Genomic DNA, 17,895 nt, shown 5'->3' on the forward strand with positions numbered 1-17,895 from the left:
TAAAAGTCTCTGCATGGACAAACAATCTAAAGAATAAAGCACTTTGGTGCTTTGGTCATGAGAGACATTAAACCATGTCAAAAGATCAGGGAAGTTTCATTTATATAGGAACAATAACATTCCCACCCTCCCCTACCTTCTATGTCATTTTACAAGCCGTGACTGAAAAGATGAATGAACATGACCAATAACTTTGGGATGGTCCAGCTTCAGCATGATTTGGGCCAGATGCTATTCTCTTACAATCCGTGCAGAATGCTGCAACGGGGGCAGTCCTAAGCTTCACACAGGGCCACATACTTGGCTAAGAAATACATACTCCCCTCTCACAAGGAGAAAGCAACACCCAGATTTTTTTGCCAGACTGGTCAGCATTTGGCTATTTCAGCAGCATGTGTTTATACCAACAGCCATTCCTCTTGTCATCCAAAAACATGAAATACAGGATGGAAGCAGGGTGAATGCACCCCACCAAGCAGGTCATATAACCAGAACACAGACCTCAGATATGACTATTAGGTCACTCCTTATCTATCCAAAAAAAGTACATATTGAGGCTGCAGGGTTTCACTGGAAGCCACAGCTCACTACTCAATCATCATTACAGGCACAAGGAAGAAAAAAAACCCCAGCCCAATACAAGAATTTAGACAGGCTTATCTTTGGAGCTATCAGTCATGCAGATTTCAAGCAACCATTCACTGTTTGCAGCTGCTTCAATACTTATTTGCAATTCAACAACATGTCAAGCTTTGCCCATTAGTATTATTCATGGACACGCAAGTGCTTTCAGTTAGTCTGGAGACCTGAATCCAGGCAGACTAGTTCATCAAGCTGGAGTTTAAATCACACACTAGGCCCTGCATTAGCCTCTTCTTCAGTGTGGAAACTCAATTTATCATAAAGTCTTCAATAAAATGCCTATGAAAGAACCTGTTACTCTTTGCTCCCAGACTTGCATTTACGATAGAGTCCACCACAATCATCCTGCAGCATCAGAGAAGGTATCAGGCAGATAATTACCAGGAGCACATGGGTGGCAAAGGAGCTTTCAAGTGTGCATGTAACCGTATCAAGTAATATACTATAATTACTTGATACTTAGCTCTGCTCACACGATCTTTCAAGTGATTAAAACCATGCCTGGGTTGTTATTTTCAGCCTAAGACTCATCCCAGCCCCAGGTTTTGTAAATAAGTAGCTTTACAATGGTGAATAACCTTTAAGTTGGCGAATAAAACAAAAAAAAGACAACTCGGGTCGTTTCTTGCCCCCCCCCCAATTCACAAAAGCAGTGAAGTCCTAACAGATGCAGGCTGAGCAGAAAGAAGTTTGAGGATGGTTTAAGATAATGTTGAGGTTTTGTCATACTTCCTAAAGCCTGCACCTCTGGTAGAGACCAAACATGGAAAACCTTAATCATAACTCTCTTCTCTACACAGTAAGACAGAACTCATACTTGGACAAATGTTAATTGCAACAACTGTTCTTTCTAGAACATTTGATAGCTTAAAGAACAGGAGGCAGCGATCATGTTCCCCAATAATGCTTTTTTGTGTCATATTTACAAAGATCAGTCTGCTCCATTGTGGCTGAGCTCCACCCTTTTTATACTATTAAAATTCATTTTGATTTGACAAAGATTTTTCAAAGTTACACTACCAAAAAAAAAAAAGAAACAGTATTTTAAATTGAGTAAAACTGTATATTCCTCAGTTACCTGATTTGCAGAAAATAAATCAGGCACTACAAACAGTGCTCTTTTAAATTAGGCAAGTCAATATATTCATATTCATCTAAGGTCAGACCTGATAGTGGTTACCAGATATACTTGCAAAATCGAACTTTTGACCAGGTACTCAAGCCAGGGTTGACAAATCCTCTGTCTGAAGAGCCCATGTGGCCCTTCACAAACTACCTGCCAGGTCACATATTAAACAAGCACCCAGTGCCATCTAGTAACAGTTACGAAGAGATAACTGCATCATTTCAAGCCATATGAAATGTATCCAGCTCCAAGACCTTTACCTTTTCACTCAAACTTTAGTTGTACATGTCACGTTCCTATACCGAGCATTGGAAACATTTCCCCTGTACCGCCACCTACAAGGTATTTTAACACAGGACATGTTTAATTTGTGCATACAATGGTTGGCAAGTACTAGACTCACCAAATGATTCCAAATTTGCCCTAGCATTTAGATCTTACATTATTAAGTTAGTAAGGTAGTCAGAACTCTGTTAGTCAAATCCTTAAAAGCCAGGTGCTACTGTCTCCTAGGTTTAGACTGTCATATGAGTAAGAACATGAGACAGCTGTGTACCTCAGAACAGCAGCAACATAAGATGCCAGAACTACTTACCGAAGTTAAGTAACTACTACGATAGTGAACAGGACAGGCAACAGTACAAGCAGTAATGGCAGCTGGCAGGGTTTACTGCACGATTAAGAAATTTAAGCAAGTCAGCGGCTCATTTTGAATGACTACAGTTGTTACGCGTAATTACAGAAGGCACAACACTCTCAAAATTCTGGAGCAAAGTGTACCTTTCAGCTGCTCTGTAATGCTATCAAATAAATTAACTGACCTTCACTGTGACCTGAAGATTTTAAGGTTCAATTATTACTGTAATTTCTGTATGAGACTCTTTTCAGACTGCAACTGGTTGGCTTATTTAGATCCTGCAATGAACTCAGAAGCACATGTACAGAAATTACCACAGTAAGTAGATGTCACAAGTTCTAGATATCCTGGTCACTGTTAAGGACTATTTACTGATACCTTCTTAGATACTTACAGTTGGTAGAAGAGCAAAAATAACACAGTATATTCCAGATCACAGATTCATATTTTTAAAATAATAATAAAACCCCAGCAAACAGAAAACCCATACATACCACACAGACCTTTTCCACTAAGTTACTAGCTCTCCTGATAATTTCAGAATTCCCCAAAATAACTTGTTTAGAATTATACTCATTTGTGTCTGTAAACTTTGCAGTGTTCCATTAGGACCAACTGCAGACTAGGAAAAAAGTATCTTACCTCCACTTTGGAAAAATTTTGCATGTGATTAAATAAGGAAGAAAGTATTACATATTTTGAGGCCACTTTAGAGGACTGGAATGGTAAAAAGTTTAAAACATCTAACAAATTAACACAGCAATTCTTGTGTGGTTTCCTTCCTTCTCTCCCACCATGTCTGTTTCAGTATTTTGTAGCTTTATTACCCATATGAAAAAACAGTTTTACATACAACTGAGAACAGAACAGCATTCTGTGTAAGCTATGGTATTGTGGCTTGGTGAAGAAGTCCAGATAGGCATGGGAATGGGAGGAGAGCTGTGTAAAGGTTCAGGTAGAAAGTCAGCTGCTTTATCCACAGTTTTTGGCAGGGTATATCAACTATTTCTATTGCTGTGGAAAATAACTGTACTCTCTAATGGTCTTCTAATTGATATGTTTCTGTATATGCTTGAGGCACAGCATACACCACTCCTCACCTTTGGGAGAAAGCTTACCATTCTCTGTATTTTTCAGATTTCCCATCCTAGCTGATGCAATCAGATGACTGCACAAACACACACACTCTGGATCCCTATTTTATGCACTGTATTTTTAAACCTCTATACAAAACAAGTGTAACATGTCAAGAGACTTCTTCAGCAGTATTAGTTATCTTTCATGCAGCCCTGTTATCTTAAATCCCACTACACCCCACACCTATTTAACCTACAAGCACACAGTTAGGAGAGGTAACCTATACATTAGCTTCCCAGGATTCTGAAGTCTTAAAAGCATTAAGTAAATGCTAGAACAATTCCCACATTCCCTATTCAACACAGCTAGGATATCTAGTCCCTGCCATGTTGGCTCCAAGGGCTTTATTTTGGCTAAATTTGGAGAAGGATGAGCTAGAATGACCGAAGGCAAAGCACACCATTCAAGACTCAAACTTGCTGAAGATTTCCTAGAACTTGCAACTCTCAGTGCCTCAAATGCCCATCTGTGAAGTGGGAAACCATGAAAAACACTACATGAAAGTTTATTCATAACTGGGACACATTATCACCTCTCTCAAAACAGAAAACAAGACTAATTCAGAAAGACTTCACACACTATTTTAAGCACACTAAAGAAAGTAGTTAAGGGCAAAAAACATCATATAGAAATGTGTCATTTCTATCCAACCATAACTCCACTTTTCTTAGAATAGCTTTGTTTCTGGCACGCTGAAGAATGTGGCTCTCTGTTAAGTTCTGGAACTAAACAATATAACAGAAAAAAAATTGAAACTTTTTGGCCACGCACTCAATTGACATCAGAGGCAGATGTTCCCAAATTCAGTGTTACTGATTTCAAAAGACACTGCGCTCAAAACCCCAGATAAAAAACGTGGTATTAAAATTTTCAGCTAGGAAGGGAAGATTTAATTTCAACTGTAAGACTGGCATATTTAGATTCTAAAATTTCACTGAAGAAGTTGCCTCCTCACTGTAAAACCTAAGCATAACGTGTAGCTCGATACTAAGGTCTGAAAAACTGTGTGATCTTCAGAAAACAGAATAATTTAGATCATTTAAGAAAATATAAAGCCTATTTAAAACAGAGAAACAGGATACTGGATTCAATGTACTTCGAACCCCAAAAAGCCTTCCTCATGCTTTATTCGTAACCCATTATGAAGGAGCCCTGTTATTTGAAACGAACACTCAAAAATATTGTGTAATTATTGAATATATGGTTTTGCACAGAGAAGGTTGCATGGAAATAACAAAATGGAATTACAATTAAACATACTGACTTCACTTCTGACGTCGACCTTTATAAACAATACACACTAACAGTCTCTTACTGATGACCTTGTATTTACAACTTTCTAGTGTCCAAAGCATCATTCTGAGACTGAGGTTTTCAGGCCCAGTTTTTATGAAAAAAACCAAAACCACACCCCAAACGTTTTGGCCATTTATCCCACTACTAAGAATTCTTAACCACTTCAGCACTAGTCAGCCTAATATGACATAAAAACAAGCTTCAAAAACCTCCAGTAACACTTAAGTAGCAAAAGTCTCTGTGAAATCAAAGTATCTAAAAAAGCCTCTAAGGTCAGGATTCCTCCCCCTACCCTGAGCAATTTGCAGCAGAATTCATTGTTAAGCAGGTTGTTGCAAAGCAGGCTGCAAATTGGGAGTAAAGATTTTCAGGCTCTATGACCTACAAGAACAAAAGCTCTCCAGACCTTCAAAGATTTCTAGACAGACCTCACTATATCTCATTCTTGAACAAGATCTATACTGAGTTTTATTTCCTCAGAAAGCCAGGCTAATGCACATTTTGATCTCAGTTTTTCTTCCCCATCTCTAGATTTTTGGGCTCACCAGTTTTCAGCAGAGCTTGAAAGAGTAAACAATACAAAGAGTGCATTGATTCTACAAATTCTGTGAAGGTAGGTGGCCAAGTAGCAAAAGAAAACCTTTTTAATCAGTCTCTTCTGTATCCATCACCTCATAGGAAAAACTGTAGCACAGGTTGATCCCTGAGGCACCAGACAATCTATAGAGAAGTATTGTTAATGGCCACCAAATGGAAAATCAAAATGAGTTTTGCTCCTTAGAACCAAAGCATTTTGTCATGAGATAAAGCTGTTACGAAGCAGGCTTTTCTAGTTCTATCATTCTTCAACTTACTCCCCTTTAAAGCCTAAGAAAGTCTCTCCAAAATACGACCAAAACTAAGTATGTCAGGTGGAAAACAGATCATGACAGAAGAAAGCCATTTTAGGACATTATCCTACAGACGCATCTTACAAAAATGCAGTCTGTGGATGCCAGAAATGAACATCCACAAATATGTCTGCATCAGTTCTAAGAGACACCTAACAACAGTTAGCTCTATTTAGAGTTACTAAGCTAAGCAATGAAAAACCACCAAAATTAGCCACCCACAGTCTACACAGAAACTAACTACCACAAAGCATATGTTACTTTTAACTAGGGAACTACAAAGCAAACAGATCTTTTGCTGCCTTAGACTGGAAAGCACCTTGTTGAATTGTCTTCTGTGAGAAATACTAGTCACCTAGAGTATGGTCTTGCAACTGGACAACCAGCAACAAACCACATCTCAGGGAACTTGTTAGAAGTGTCTCAAATCTAACATGGCACTAACAGCAGCAACTAACATTTTTTAAATAAACTTTTAGGACACATCCTGCAGCAGAAAAACATTAGCACAGACTAAAATAGTCAGTTCTATTTATTTTTTTCCAGTGCATTCTTGAAAACAAAAGGAAAAATCAGTTAGGAGCAGCTGGCTGGAGTAAAAAAACCACAGATACAAGGACAGCAACCATGCAAACCTCAGAGTTGCCTCTATCCACAGATTTGAATATATATATTTAACTGTATGTGCATTAATATTTCATTTAACATGCACAGAAATCATGTTCCTGTGGAACAGCCCTGCAAAAAACCCCTTAATCCATAGGATCAATCATGATTCAGCATGTCTTTTTAAATGTGCCCGTAATAATGGATCAAGAAGCCACAGGCAGGATAAACTCATATTGGCCATAAAACTGTCAAAAATGCACTAAATATTTTTGTGCACACTGCTGCTTTTTTTTTAGTTAAGATAATGGTCTGATACCTGTACTGTATGAAATCTTCTTCTGAAGTGACCTCAGGTAACAGGGAGGTTATGGTCCTATCCCCTCCCCTCACGGGCCAGTACAGCTAGTTAAGAACTCTGGGATGAGAAAGGACAGCTTTAATTTCATTTAGTTTCAGCATAATTCTTTCCACATTTGTATTTGCAGTATCAAATAAAGCTGTACAATATTTCTGTCAAATACTATCTAAATATTACCTACGCCAATACTGTTACCCAGGGACTCAATGCTTTCAACGTTTATGTATGTCACTTTCTTCCCTGTTTTACACCAGTAGTCCAATTTTAGTCTCCCACTTTCTACCGGATAAGAGCAGCTGTTCATCAATACAGCTCTTATACTTACTTTTGCTTTTTACAAGGAAGGAAGGAGATAATGTAAAGAGGCACTCAAACATAAATGCAGCTATTCTTAAGAACAAAATGCTGTAATTAGGAAGCACGTCCCTAAAAATTTTATTCAGTTCTCAACTATTGTACATGCAGAAGATGTAACACCTCTATCTACTTTAGCTTTGTAATTACACTTCTAAGCACTCTTCTGGCTGTAGATTCTTCCACATTTGAGACAAACCCAATCTTATCACTAGAGGAGATTCAAATCTGAAATGTACAAAGTGCTATCAATGAAACATTCAAAATAAATAGGACTGGCTACAGAAGACACATTACAAATTATCAAAGAACAAAAAGCCATGTCTGAGATGTACAAAGGCAGCAGGTTTTAAAGGTTGTCATCCTTGTAAAGAGATGGCCACATACTGAAGTGAAGCAAGTTCTCTTGAAACTTAAGTAAGGTGCTCTCCAAAGCCCTGCAACAGAGTTCTTTTGGCTGTGATAGCATCCAACACAGGTCTTCTAAATCCTTATCACATCAAACACAATGAAGACAGTAAAGAAGTAGTTCAAATGGAAAAAAAAAATCTCTTTCGCAAGGAAGATAGCTGGAAGGACAAAGCACTGGCACCACCTCTTCTCACTGAAGAGCTTAGCTGATAGTAAACTTCAGTTTACATTTTCAGTCTAAAGCCACAATGTTTCCATTTTACGCAGGCATCTATCTCCTGCTAGTGTCAATGGGAATTCAGTTCTTGCTGCAGGGTATTATTTGAGCTGAAGTTCCCACCTCAAATTTGTGACTCAAATTAGCAGAGTGGCTAGTAACTTTTGACGGGTAGCTTCACTCTTACTATTCAGAAGCTAACCAAGAGTCAACAACATATTTTAACTTTTAATTTGTAGCTACTAAGATACAGACTCATTGGGGCTTCCCAGACAACAATCATCATCTGTAAGGAGGCAGCATATCACTACAGAAAAGGAGACCTAAGAAAGCAACAGGCAGTGAATGAGGTCTGGACCAACTAACTACCAAGCCGCCCTAACCTTCTTCCCAGCAGAGAAAAACAATTCTTCAGACTACAGCTCTTGTGTTTTTACATTAAGGTTTTCACTCTTTCTAGTCCATTTTCTAATAAATTTACATCCTCTGTAGAGGAAGGACAATAGCTTTGTATTTGAAAGATGAGCTTACCATTAAAATAAAAATCAATTTTAGAAAGTACAAGTATGAAAGTCAAGTATCAAACAAGGTCAAATTAAGAAACTTGCTTCAATGTTGTATCTTCAACCTAAACACAGACGATGAAACTTAGAGCTCCAAATCTCCTCTTCTTGCTTGTCAGATTAAATGCTATTTCCAGATTTTCAGACGAAAACAGCAGTAGAATGTAATTCTTTGAATTAGTATAAGATAGATATTGAATTAGTAGAAGATAGATAATGAAAAAAGGGTAAAGTATTACAAAAAAAAAAGCCTCTGCTATGGCCTACAACTTTCTAGTTCAGAACATCATTAGACTTAATACTACACCTCCATGTTTCACCGCTCACACAAAGCCACATGCACCCCTCCCCCCAAATGCCTGAAGTCCATGTAAGTAAATTCAAGAGTAACTACGCAACTTATACCAAATTAAATAAACAAGCTCCTTAAAAAAACATTCTGCTTAGAGTATCTACATCATAATTCTGAACTGAAAATACAACATCTGTCATCTCTAGCAGCAGGACCTATTGGTGCACAAGACTCATACAGAAATCCTCTACATACTCCAGCATTCAAGTACCTTCAAGAAGAGAAATACGCAACGTCCAGACTCAGCTGTAAGTCTTCAACCTTCTGTGTAGCCAAAAAAGTGTATGACTGGCTTAAAAGATGTAGACAGAAGAGATTTTAATTTGGCTTTTGAGTTTAGAAAAGTTACTTTGGTTGTATTTTCAAACTTGTTCGCAACATGACAGTAGTTCTTTAGGCTAATATACCAATGGAATTTGCATATAACCAAACAATAAACAGAATGGACTTACAAGTTTGAAGCTGTACACCATAGTTGCATGTATCAGGCACCATAAAACTGTGAGAATTAGAACCCTGTGTGTGCCACCACACCAAACGTAGGTTGGGTTCAGCATTCACCTCTACTGGAATGGACCAGAATGATCTTGGTATCAGCACACCAACCTCAAAGCTGATCCAGTATATCTTGCTTCTGTCCTTACAGTCACGGTTTTGAAAGGTTGCATTTGTCCCAGATAGCTTCCCACTGATGACTGAAGTAAATGCAGACTCATGCTTAAAGGAAGAATTCTCTGTATGTCTGCTAGCAAACTCAAATAGCAGCGTCTGACAGGATAGTGGAATGTTTTCAGAGCAATTCCCAGTTTAGGTTGAGACACAACAAAGCAGCAATGCAAAACCAATCTTGTTTCTCACCAATACATCAGTAAAAAGCTTCCAGAGCCTGAAAAGACTACAAACTGTATTACATGAGAAATTATAGGAGAACACTGCAGTTACTGGAATAAAATTTCACCAGTGGGGGGACAGCGACCACCTAAAATATACTACAGCCTTCACTGGTATTGCAAGCATCTAGCTCATTTACTCATTTGTTCTACCTAAATCAGACCAGCGGAAAGAAAGTTAATACCACCACCACATCACAAGTAAAAATAACAGAGATTAATAACCACTAACTGCATTGGAAACATTCAAGTACTAGACCATTTTCAAATTATCAAAGTACATTTAAACAGCTTCTTTGCCAGAAAGGATTTTTCAATATATTCTAAGTAAAGAGATTGACAGTGCATGCCACACATAAGTCAGAACTAGCACACCATAAAGCTAAGGCAGTAACACAACCCAGCTATTCTTGCCATGTTCTGATAATCCTCAAACATAAATTAGAATAATTTAGATGTTTTGCAAGATTACCAACTACATCTCCACTAAAAACGTATTCTTTTCTGAAAACGTAAGATCCAAAACTTCTTTGCAGCTCACTTTTAAGGCAGGCTATTTCATTTCTTCTTAGCCTGACAATTCTTTACAAGTCTTTATTTCTTTTTCACTAAGCATTAGAGCAGATTTTTTGCAACACAGATTTCTGATTTTCCAGTTTCAAGCAGTTGGTTAAAAAACTTTTTGAAATTGTAAATTTTTAATTGTGGCAGAAGTTCTAAAGTGCTGGAAGAAAGCCAGGACCAGAAAAAAAAAAAAAAAGAAAAAAAAAAAAACAGAACAGTTTCTATACAATTAAAGAAAGCATCATAATGAGATGCATTCTCATTACTTCTGGGAACAGAACAATGTAAGTGCTTTCACCCAATTAGCTTTTCAACTTGCAGATGCCAAATGAGACTTTTATTTTCAAGATTTGCAAAAGCATTTATTAGAGAAATTTCCATTATTGAGAAGAATGAGAAAACTTCAAAGCTCCCCAAACTGAATCGCTGCCTATTTGAGCAAAAGATAAGAGAATAAATTTAGGCAAATTCTTGCAGAAACAAGCCATGTACCTGCTATCAAAGTACAGTACTGAAATAGGTTGGTAGGCAGCACTTTGCTCTCAATACAGAAAACAAATGCTACCTGTCTTACCTACCAGGATTCTTTTTAACTGAGAAAGTTAGAACTATTTAGTAGGCTTCTTGCAGAGTAATTTAGGTCAGTTTATCCCGACCAAAGCCGCTCTCTACAAAAGCATCTGTTAATGTTTAAGATCACAAACAGTCCCTTAAAAAAAAAAAGTTACGAACGCACTCAGCATGCTGTCACAAGTACCACTTTGTTTCTTGCCCAACTGCATCACGCAGTCCAACAGAAGCTTGGAAAGGCAAAAATATTAGCATACCCGTTCTCCTCATACCCACGGAAAGCAACACAGGGAGTCTCCTTCTCAGTGGCATCCTCAGTAGCAGCTGCTCTATCAGGCCGAGAACAGGGGAGCAAAAGGGAAGTCCACAGTAGGGCTGCAAAAGAAGCTACAGAACTGACGAAATACAGATGTTCCCATGTCTGTTCAAATGGCAGTGCTGAAAATATTCAAATGGTCAGCACTTCTCTGCACTTGCTACATTGAGATTTAATTGCATGGAAAGAATAATCAGACTGGTGATGACCCATTCACAAGAATAAAGGAAGCAGTATGGCTTGTGCCCTACAGCAAAAAGGGTATGAGCAAGAAGTCTCCATGTATTACTGGATTTGCTCTTATTTCTAAACATACAGAATAACAGCAAGCTGCAGTTCCCTTCCAGCAGCACTTCAGCAGATCTGACTCCAGCTGTGGGCTGAACAGTGCTCAGGATCTGTTCCTCTGCAGGCAGCTGGCTGGGATAAGTTACCAGGAACAGCTGAGCTGAACAAGAGTTGACCCCTTAAGTCGGTCAATGTTCAATGCAAAACACTTCCTTTTAGGAAGCCGATGAAAGATGATCAATAGGTACATGAAAATAGACCAGATTCCCAACAGATGAGCAGCAGAAGTTGCAGCTATTTAAAATTACCCATCTTTCTGCTGTTTCCTTTTTCCCTTTTGTTTTAGCACTCCTACGGGCAAAAGCCCTTGCACTTTATCATAAACTCTGAAACAATGCCATTTAAACTGGTGGCATATTTCCAACCCTCCACATGCACTCCATGTTGAATTGGACAGTGGAAGAGGGCAGGACAGATTAAGAGACAAATGTTAAAGCTATTCCTTGCTGTGAATAACTCAAAGAATCTTCTTCAAGACTTCCATTTCCTGCTCCTTTACCACAATTTCCAAGCCCCACTGTAATAATTAACATTTCTTGACAGAGAAAGTGACACTTGGTTTCAGTGTTCTTCCCAAGGAACCACAACTCTGAGCAGTGGATTCCTCTCCACATCATACTTCTCTGCACCTTTAAAGTAATCCTAACCTCAGCTGCAAGTAAGTTAAAGTTCTTATACGAAACTTGTATTTTGAAAGCCTCTATTCATAGATCAGTCCTTAAGTAATATAAATAGTTACATCTAAGGTTTCTGACTTCAGAAATCAGTTAAATGTTGTTTTGAAATAACGTTCATGCAAGCTCTTCTGTCCATGAGCTCTTTCAGAATATTTTGGAAGTGCACCACAACCACGCTAGAGCTACATCCTTAAGGGTTTACATCTCTCTTTAGAACAGATGTCCCAAAATTAATCTCCTACTTCTCTAGCTATTTTTTCTAACTTCCTTCTGTTCACACTCTCAAGATATTTTTGTTATTGAAAGGTCCAACCTGAAGATGGAAGTACACTCATCAACAGCAGGAATTCACAGAACAAACAAACATTATACAGAGTTGTGCACAACCTTAGCATGATGGAATGAAACATTCAATACAGTTACTCTAACCAGTTCTGTAATGACTTAAGCTACTTGTCAACACCTTCAAAACTTCCCACCTTGCTCAATACCCAAATTCCATGTTGCCTGTAACTCCTACCTGCAACTTCCTAACCTGATTCACATACATCAAAAATAATCATAATTTCTCCTCTGTATTATGAGATGTTACAGTACATTCTCTTTTAAGGCTTTTAAATACTCCCACTGTGACAGTGAGAGCCAGGGTTGCCAAATGCAGCTTATAGCACACAATCGACAGCATCAATAAAAAAAACCTTCGCTCCTGTGCACACAAAGGTGGTAGAATTTTCTTCTTGGTCTGGTCCAGCTTGGAGAGAGCTCGTAACTGCTCACAAACAGTCCCTTTACCTGCTGCCCGTTATCCTCTGGATCTCTGGGTACACATTTCTCTGTGACTCACTAGTTTCTTGAACGGAAACCATCTCCTTCACTGAAAGGTTGCTCAGCATGTAAAAGATGCAGCTGCGAAAACCACACTGACAACAGTTCTGGACAACACTGGTTAATTGCACTAAGGGTCAGCTTCAGCCCTCTGCTTTAGACTGGATTCAATCATGTTTTGTTAAAAAAAAAAAAAAGAAAAAATGAGATTAAGAGCTAAATTAGAAAAGCCTTATCGACATACCCAGGCTTATGTATCTGCCTTTCAGCATTACAGAACCCATTTTCCATGGGAGTTAACTTGCATCTGCCAAATGGCTACAGATGAAGTTTAACATCTTCAGTTCTTGGTTCTCTGTTTATTCTACTCAGAAAAAAAAAAAAAATCCCAGATGTCCCTCAATACTCCGCTTTCAAGACACAGTAGGAAAATAATTAAGGCTCAATATATTATCAAAATACTCATCAAGAAACTTTTCTTTATCCAAAGTTAAGCACATGCTACAAAGCTCTGCCCCCACAGATAGCTTGGTTTGTGGCATGAAAAACATCTCCTAACCAAGGTGACTCCAGCAAATTAACCAAGTAGCTATACCACAAACCAAAGGCAAGTTTTTCTTACTAGAACACATCTTTCCTACAGATTATTTACACACATTGGCAAGAGAAAATGTTATTGTTCCTCCTCACTAGAACACTTCCGCTGTGCACCAACATATACACCCAGATACATTTGTACAGGAAGCACAGGCTGTCCTAAACACGATTATAAAACAAGCCCTGTAAATACGATTATAAAACAAGCCCTGTAAATAAAATGTTGGGTTGGTTTTTTTTCAAATGAAAGCATCAATGCATTGATCTAAAGACAATGAGGTCCTTCAGTGGAACATATGGTTCCTCTGAAATAGAAGAAATATAAAGTCCTAAAGCATATCAAGTCTTAAGTTGGGAGAAAATCCATGGCTTCCCAAACAAAATGAAGATATTCTTGCACTTCCACATTAGCTGAAGATACAAATCAGTTGAATAATGTTTCTTTTGTGAAGAATAACTTAAACTATTACTCCTATAAATACAATTTAAGGCTACAGACATAATTTGAAAGTGTAACTTAAAACTTACAAACACTAACATCTAGGAATATTAAGGTCACGTGCTTCCCAAATATTAATTTTAAAACAAGCTGTAGCTCTTCACATGATTTAATGAGGACAGCCTGAACAGGTTTGATTTTCTAAGCAGAGAAAATTTTATTTGCTAGTTTAAGCACAGAGTGTGGCAAAAATGAGCAACCCAGCCACTGCTGCTGGTTTTACTACGAAAAACCATTTGGCATATCTGAGCATGATGAACTACATCTTACAGCCCACCTAACTAAAAATTGAGTAAAGCTGCCATTTCACTTAGGAATCAGCTATACATTGACTTAAAGATACATTCAAAAGACGCCCCCTCTCTCAGCCACCCAGCACCAAGGGATGCCACAGTTCAGGCACTACTTGTGCATTTGATGTACCTGAATATAAATCGCAGTAATTCCGGTCTTTGATGCTGTAACTTCCTGAAAGCGAAGCCCACGTTATTTTCAAATACACAGAAGTTAAAATTTATCACCATCATATTTTGCATTGAAGATATATAATGTTGATTTTGCGGTATAATTCTACCGTTAATCAAGACAGTGTCAGATACATAAAAACATGGACAATGTGAACGATATACAGCTTCTCCCTTTAATACATGTTTGCAATCTGTAACAGACTAGTTTGTTAGCATTTGGTTAGAGTGTTATGTAATGGTTGAGGTATTTGTAATAAAAACAGTCTATTTCTGTTAGCCTGTTCTTCATAGACATAAAAGCTGTCTTCATCTGATTTTTATTAGGACTTCATCTTTCTCTGCTCTTTATGCATTTTTTTTTAAGACTTCTGTGCACTCGGTTTTCATTTCACCAACAGGCGCCCCGTATTATTTCCTCCCACCTCCTCACACAAACCTCAGCTTTTATTTTTATACCTGCCTTCACCCATGAGAAAATCCTACAGGGTTTTGTGAAACCCAGATCCAAAAAAACCCGAAAAGAGAGCATGAAGCTGAACGAAGAAAAGAATTTCCTACAGAAGATGAACAACTGGTTCTACCAGTAAAACACCACTAGCAGTCCCGTCATTACAAGCCCAACATTCATCCCCAACTAGTGGAAAGGTGGTGCATTTTCAGGGTGGAGGTGGTTTTTTCCCCTCAAACCCTCCACTACTATATACGGCCACTGAAGATGTCCCACTCTTCCTTCAATAAAAAGAAGAGGAATGTTTTTTCTTCACTTATCTCCAATACACTACTCAAAGGTTTAATCCTTCTGCAAGAGCTACCTTTTCTTTTTATCTCTACATCTAAACCTCTTATCCACACCACCCTTATATGGTATTTAGACTACATTTCCCAGCCTCTCTCCACTTTCACATCACTCCTGGTAGTTATTCCAGAACAAAGGGCTTGTACTTTCAGTAACCTAGGATATCTGGTTGAAGTCAACCCCAGACAACTTGCCCACTGCTTTGACTTACATTCTTTCTCTTAACTGACCTGACCTATAGCATTCCTACAGACAGAACAGAATCTATGTAAGAGCTCCCTTCCGAACTATATCACCTACTCCTTGCTCGTTGTGACCTGTTTCACTTTCCCCAGTAGACTTCAGGCTGTGGGGAAACGGGACCTACAGAAGAAAATGCATACCATAAGTATGTACCATTGAACAAGGACTCCAGCAACCAAGTTAAAACTGTAGACTATTTTGCTCTAAAAAAAGCAAGGGTTCCTGTTATAGAGTCTAAATGAGAGTAAAGACATTATAAACTGCTACTAAACTGAAGAAACAGAATATTTACATTTGCAAGACTCACAGAAGTGACTGTCTCTAGATTTATACATACTTTATGAGCTATTATTTACCAAAGCAATAAACTTTACACAGGGAGCATATCTACACTAAGGCAGTTGTACGTGACAGACACACAAACAGAGGCAGTAATCCTAGCCTGTGCACACAACTGCTGGCCTGGGAGAGAACCAAGTTCTCACTTCGATTTAAACAGCCACCTCTTAAGCCCACATCTCCACCAAAGCAGTTGTACATGCACTGAACACAATACTCTGAGGGGCCATGCCAGGTTAACGGTTGGACTCTATGACATTAAAGGTCTTTTCCAGCCTAAACGATTCTATGACTCTGTGACATATTGCCTTTTCCACTGCACATTCACCAAGTTCAAAGAACTCTCAAAATGTTGGGATAGAATCCTTAGTCTCAAGAAGACTGTAGCAGAGTTGCACTAAAACACCCCAAAATTAATAAAGGAAAAGTCTCTAGACTATGTAATTCAAAAAAACCTGACAGCCATTCAGCTCCTGGCAGTCAGTATTAGGCGGTAATCCTTTTGTTTCTCACTGATGGACAAATGAGATCATGTCCTGTTTCCTCCCTCCTTCAGAAGCAATTTCTTGTCTGAGCAGAGCTCTTAGGACTAGACAACGGGTAGGCCTGGTGCCTCACTGCAGAAGAAACAAAGCTATTAAAAATTAGAGTCCTGTTTTTTCCTGGTAGAAATAATGCTAGTTCCTACTAAAATACTCATCTGACCCCAGTAATCAAAAAGAAACAAGGAAAAATTATCCTCCTTGCTCAAGGATATAGAATTCAAAACCTTTCACAAAGGAATAAGCCTACAGAACACGTGAGAGACACAAAAAGAAAAAAAAACCAAACCAGAAAAAACTGAAGTGTTCCATTCAATGTCCAGCACCACACTCTCATGCATGTGCCCCTTCCCCATAAAGGGGGCTTGGATCGGAAACTATCTGGGCCCTCTTTAGCCCCAAGATTTTCAGTCCCTGCATGCCTCGGTGATGGCTCCCATTATGCCCACTGCATCATGCCCACTGCAGACTAGCTGGCCGAATTTTAGCCGTGTCATCTAACCATGCCCTCACCATCTTTTATCAGTAAGAACAGCCCCGGCTCCACTCACACCACCCCCACAAATCCTGTCCCTCAGAACAGAAACAATGCCTTCCTGAACGGCGCTTCCCTCAGTCCTACATTTAACAACCCAGGAAAAACCTTTTACTGTGCACCTCAAGAACTGTGGCCGAACCTTGCAGAGTTGGAAAAGCAAAGCGCCATGCCCTGCATGCGCCTCCCGCACCCCGTAAGAAAGGGCTCCCCTCCCCCCGCGTTTCTGGCGGAAGAATCACAGCCACGAAGTGAGCGCAAACGCACGAAGGGGACGGCACGTTTCTCGAGCAACCTCCCTCGAGAGAGAGAGAGAGGGAGACCTGGAGCCGTTAAAAAGGAAAGGCGTGGGGGTGGGGGAAGGGCGAGAGAAGCAAGCAGCACACCCGCCAGCGCGGCCCTCGGCCGCCCCCCCCGCCGCAGCCCCCTCCCGCCGCCCGCGGGCAAGGCCCGGCGCTGTGCCCGGCGCGGGCGCGGCCGGCCCCAGGCGGCGATGCGGTGCGGTACGGCCCAGCGGCGCGGAGCAGCCCAGCCCGCCCGCCAGCCCACCGCGGGCCCAGCGCTCCGCCGCCTCCCGCCGCCCGGCCGCGGCGGGCAGCGGGTTGCTGGCCCCCACGGGCACCCCCCTCCCCACAGGCCGCGGGCCGGCCGCCGCCGCCAGGCCGGGCGGAAGCCGCCTCCGCCCGGGGCCATGCGGCGCAGGCCGCTCGCCCGCTCCCTGCCGGCACCGGTCTGCGCCGCAGGCCCGCGGGGCTCCGCTGGAAGGCGGAGGGGCCGCCGCTTACCTGGCGCGCAGCGGCGGGCCGGCGCTCGGGCCTCCCGGGGAGGGCTCCCGGACTCGGCGAGGCCGCTGCCGTTCCCGGCGCCTCGACGCCGCGCCTCAGCCGCTTACCACACAGGGGCCAAGATGGCGGGCGGCCAAGCCGGCGCCAACGACGTCTGACCTCACCGCGCCCGCGCGCCCGGGCTCCGCCCCCGCTGCTCACGTGACGCGCGCCGCGCCGTGCCGCAGTCGGGCGGGCGCCCCCGGCGCGCCCCCTGGCGACGCGGGGTGGCGGGACGGGCACAGAGCTCGCTGCGGCCGGCGGGAGCGGT

The 17,895-nt window shown here is 40.8% G+C and overlaps 1 protein-coding gene across 21 annotated transcripts in view; it reads right to left on the minus strand.

The window, feature by feature from the left end:
- Window positions 1–17,757, minus strand: part of PRRC2C (proline rich coiled-coil 2C) — a 75,192-nt gene extending 57,435 nt beyond the window's left edge. For 12 of the 21 annotated variants that reach the window (XM_080407292.1, XM_080407291.1, XM_080407290.1 and 9 more), the window contains exon 1: window positions 17,586–17,753. The gene's annotated coding sequence lies outside the window, so the exon portion shown is untranslated. Of the gene's footprint in view, window positions 1–17,585 lie in introns of all 21 variants that reach the window. The other 9 variants (XM_080407300.1, XM_080407309.1, XM_080407288.1 and 6 more) reach the window with 6 other exon arrangements.
- Window positions 17,758–17,895: the final 138 nt, after the last annotated feature.

Source organism: Falco punctatus, assembly GCF_963210335.1.
Source record: "Falco punctatus genome assembly, chromosome: 11".
Lineage (NCBI taxonomy): Eukaryota > Metazoa > Chordata > Aves > Falconiformes > Falconidae > Falco > Falco punctatus.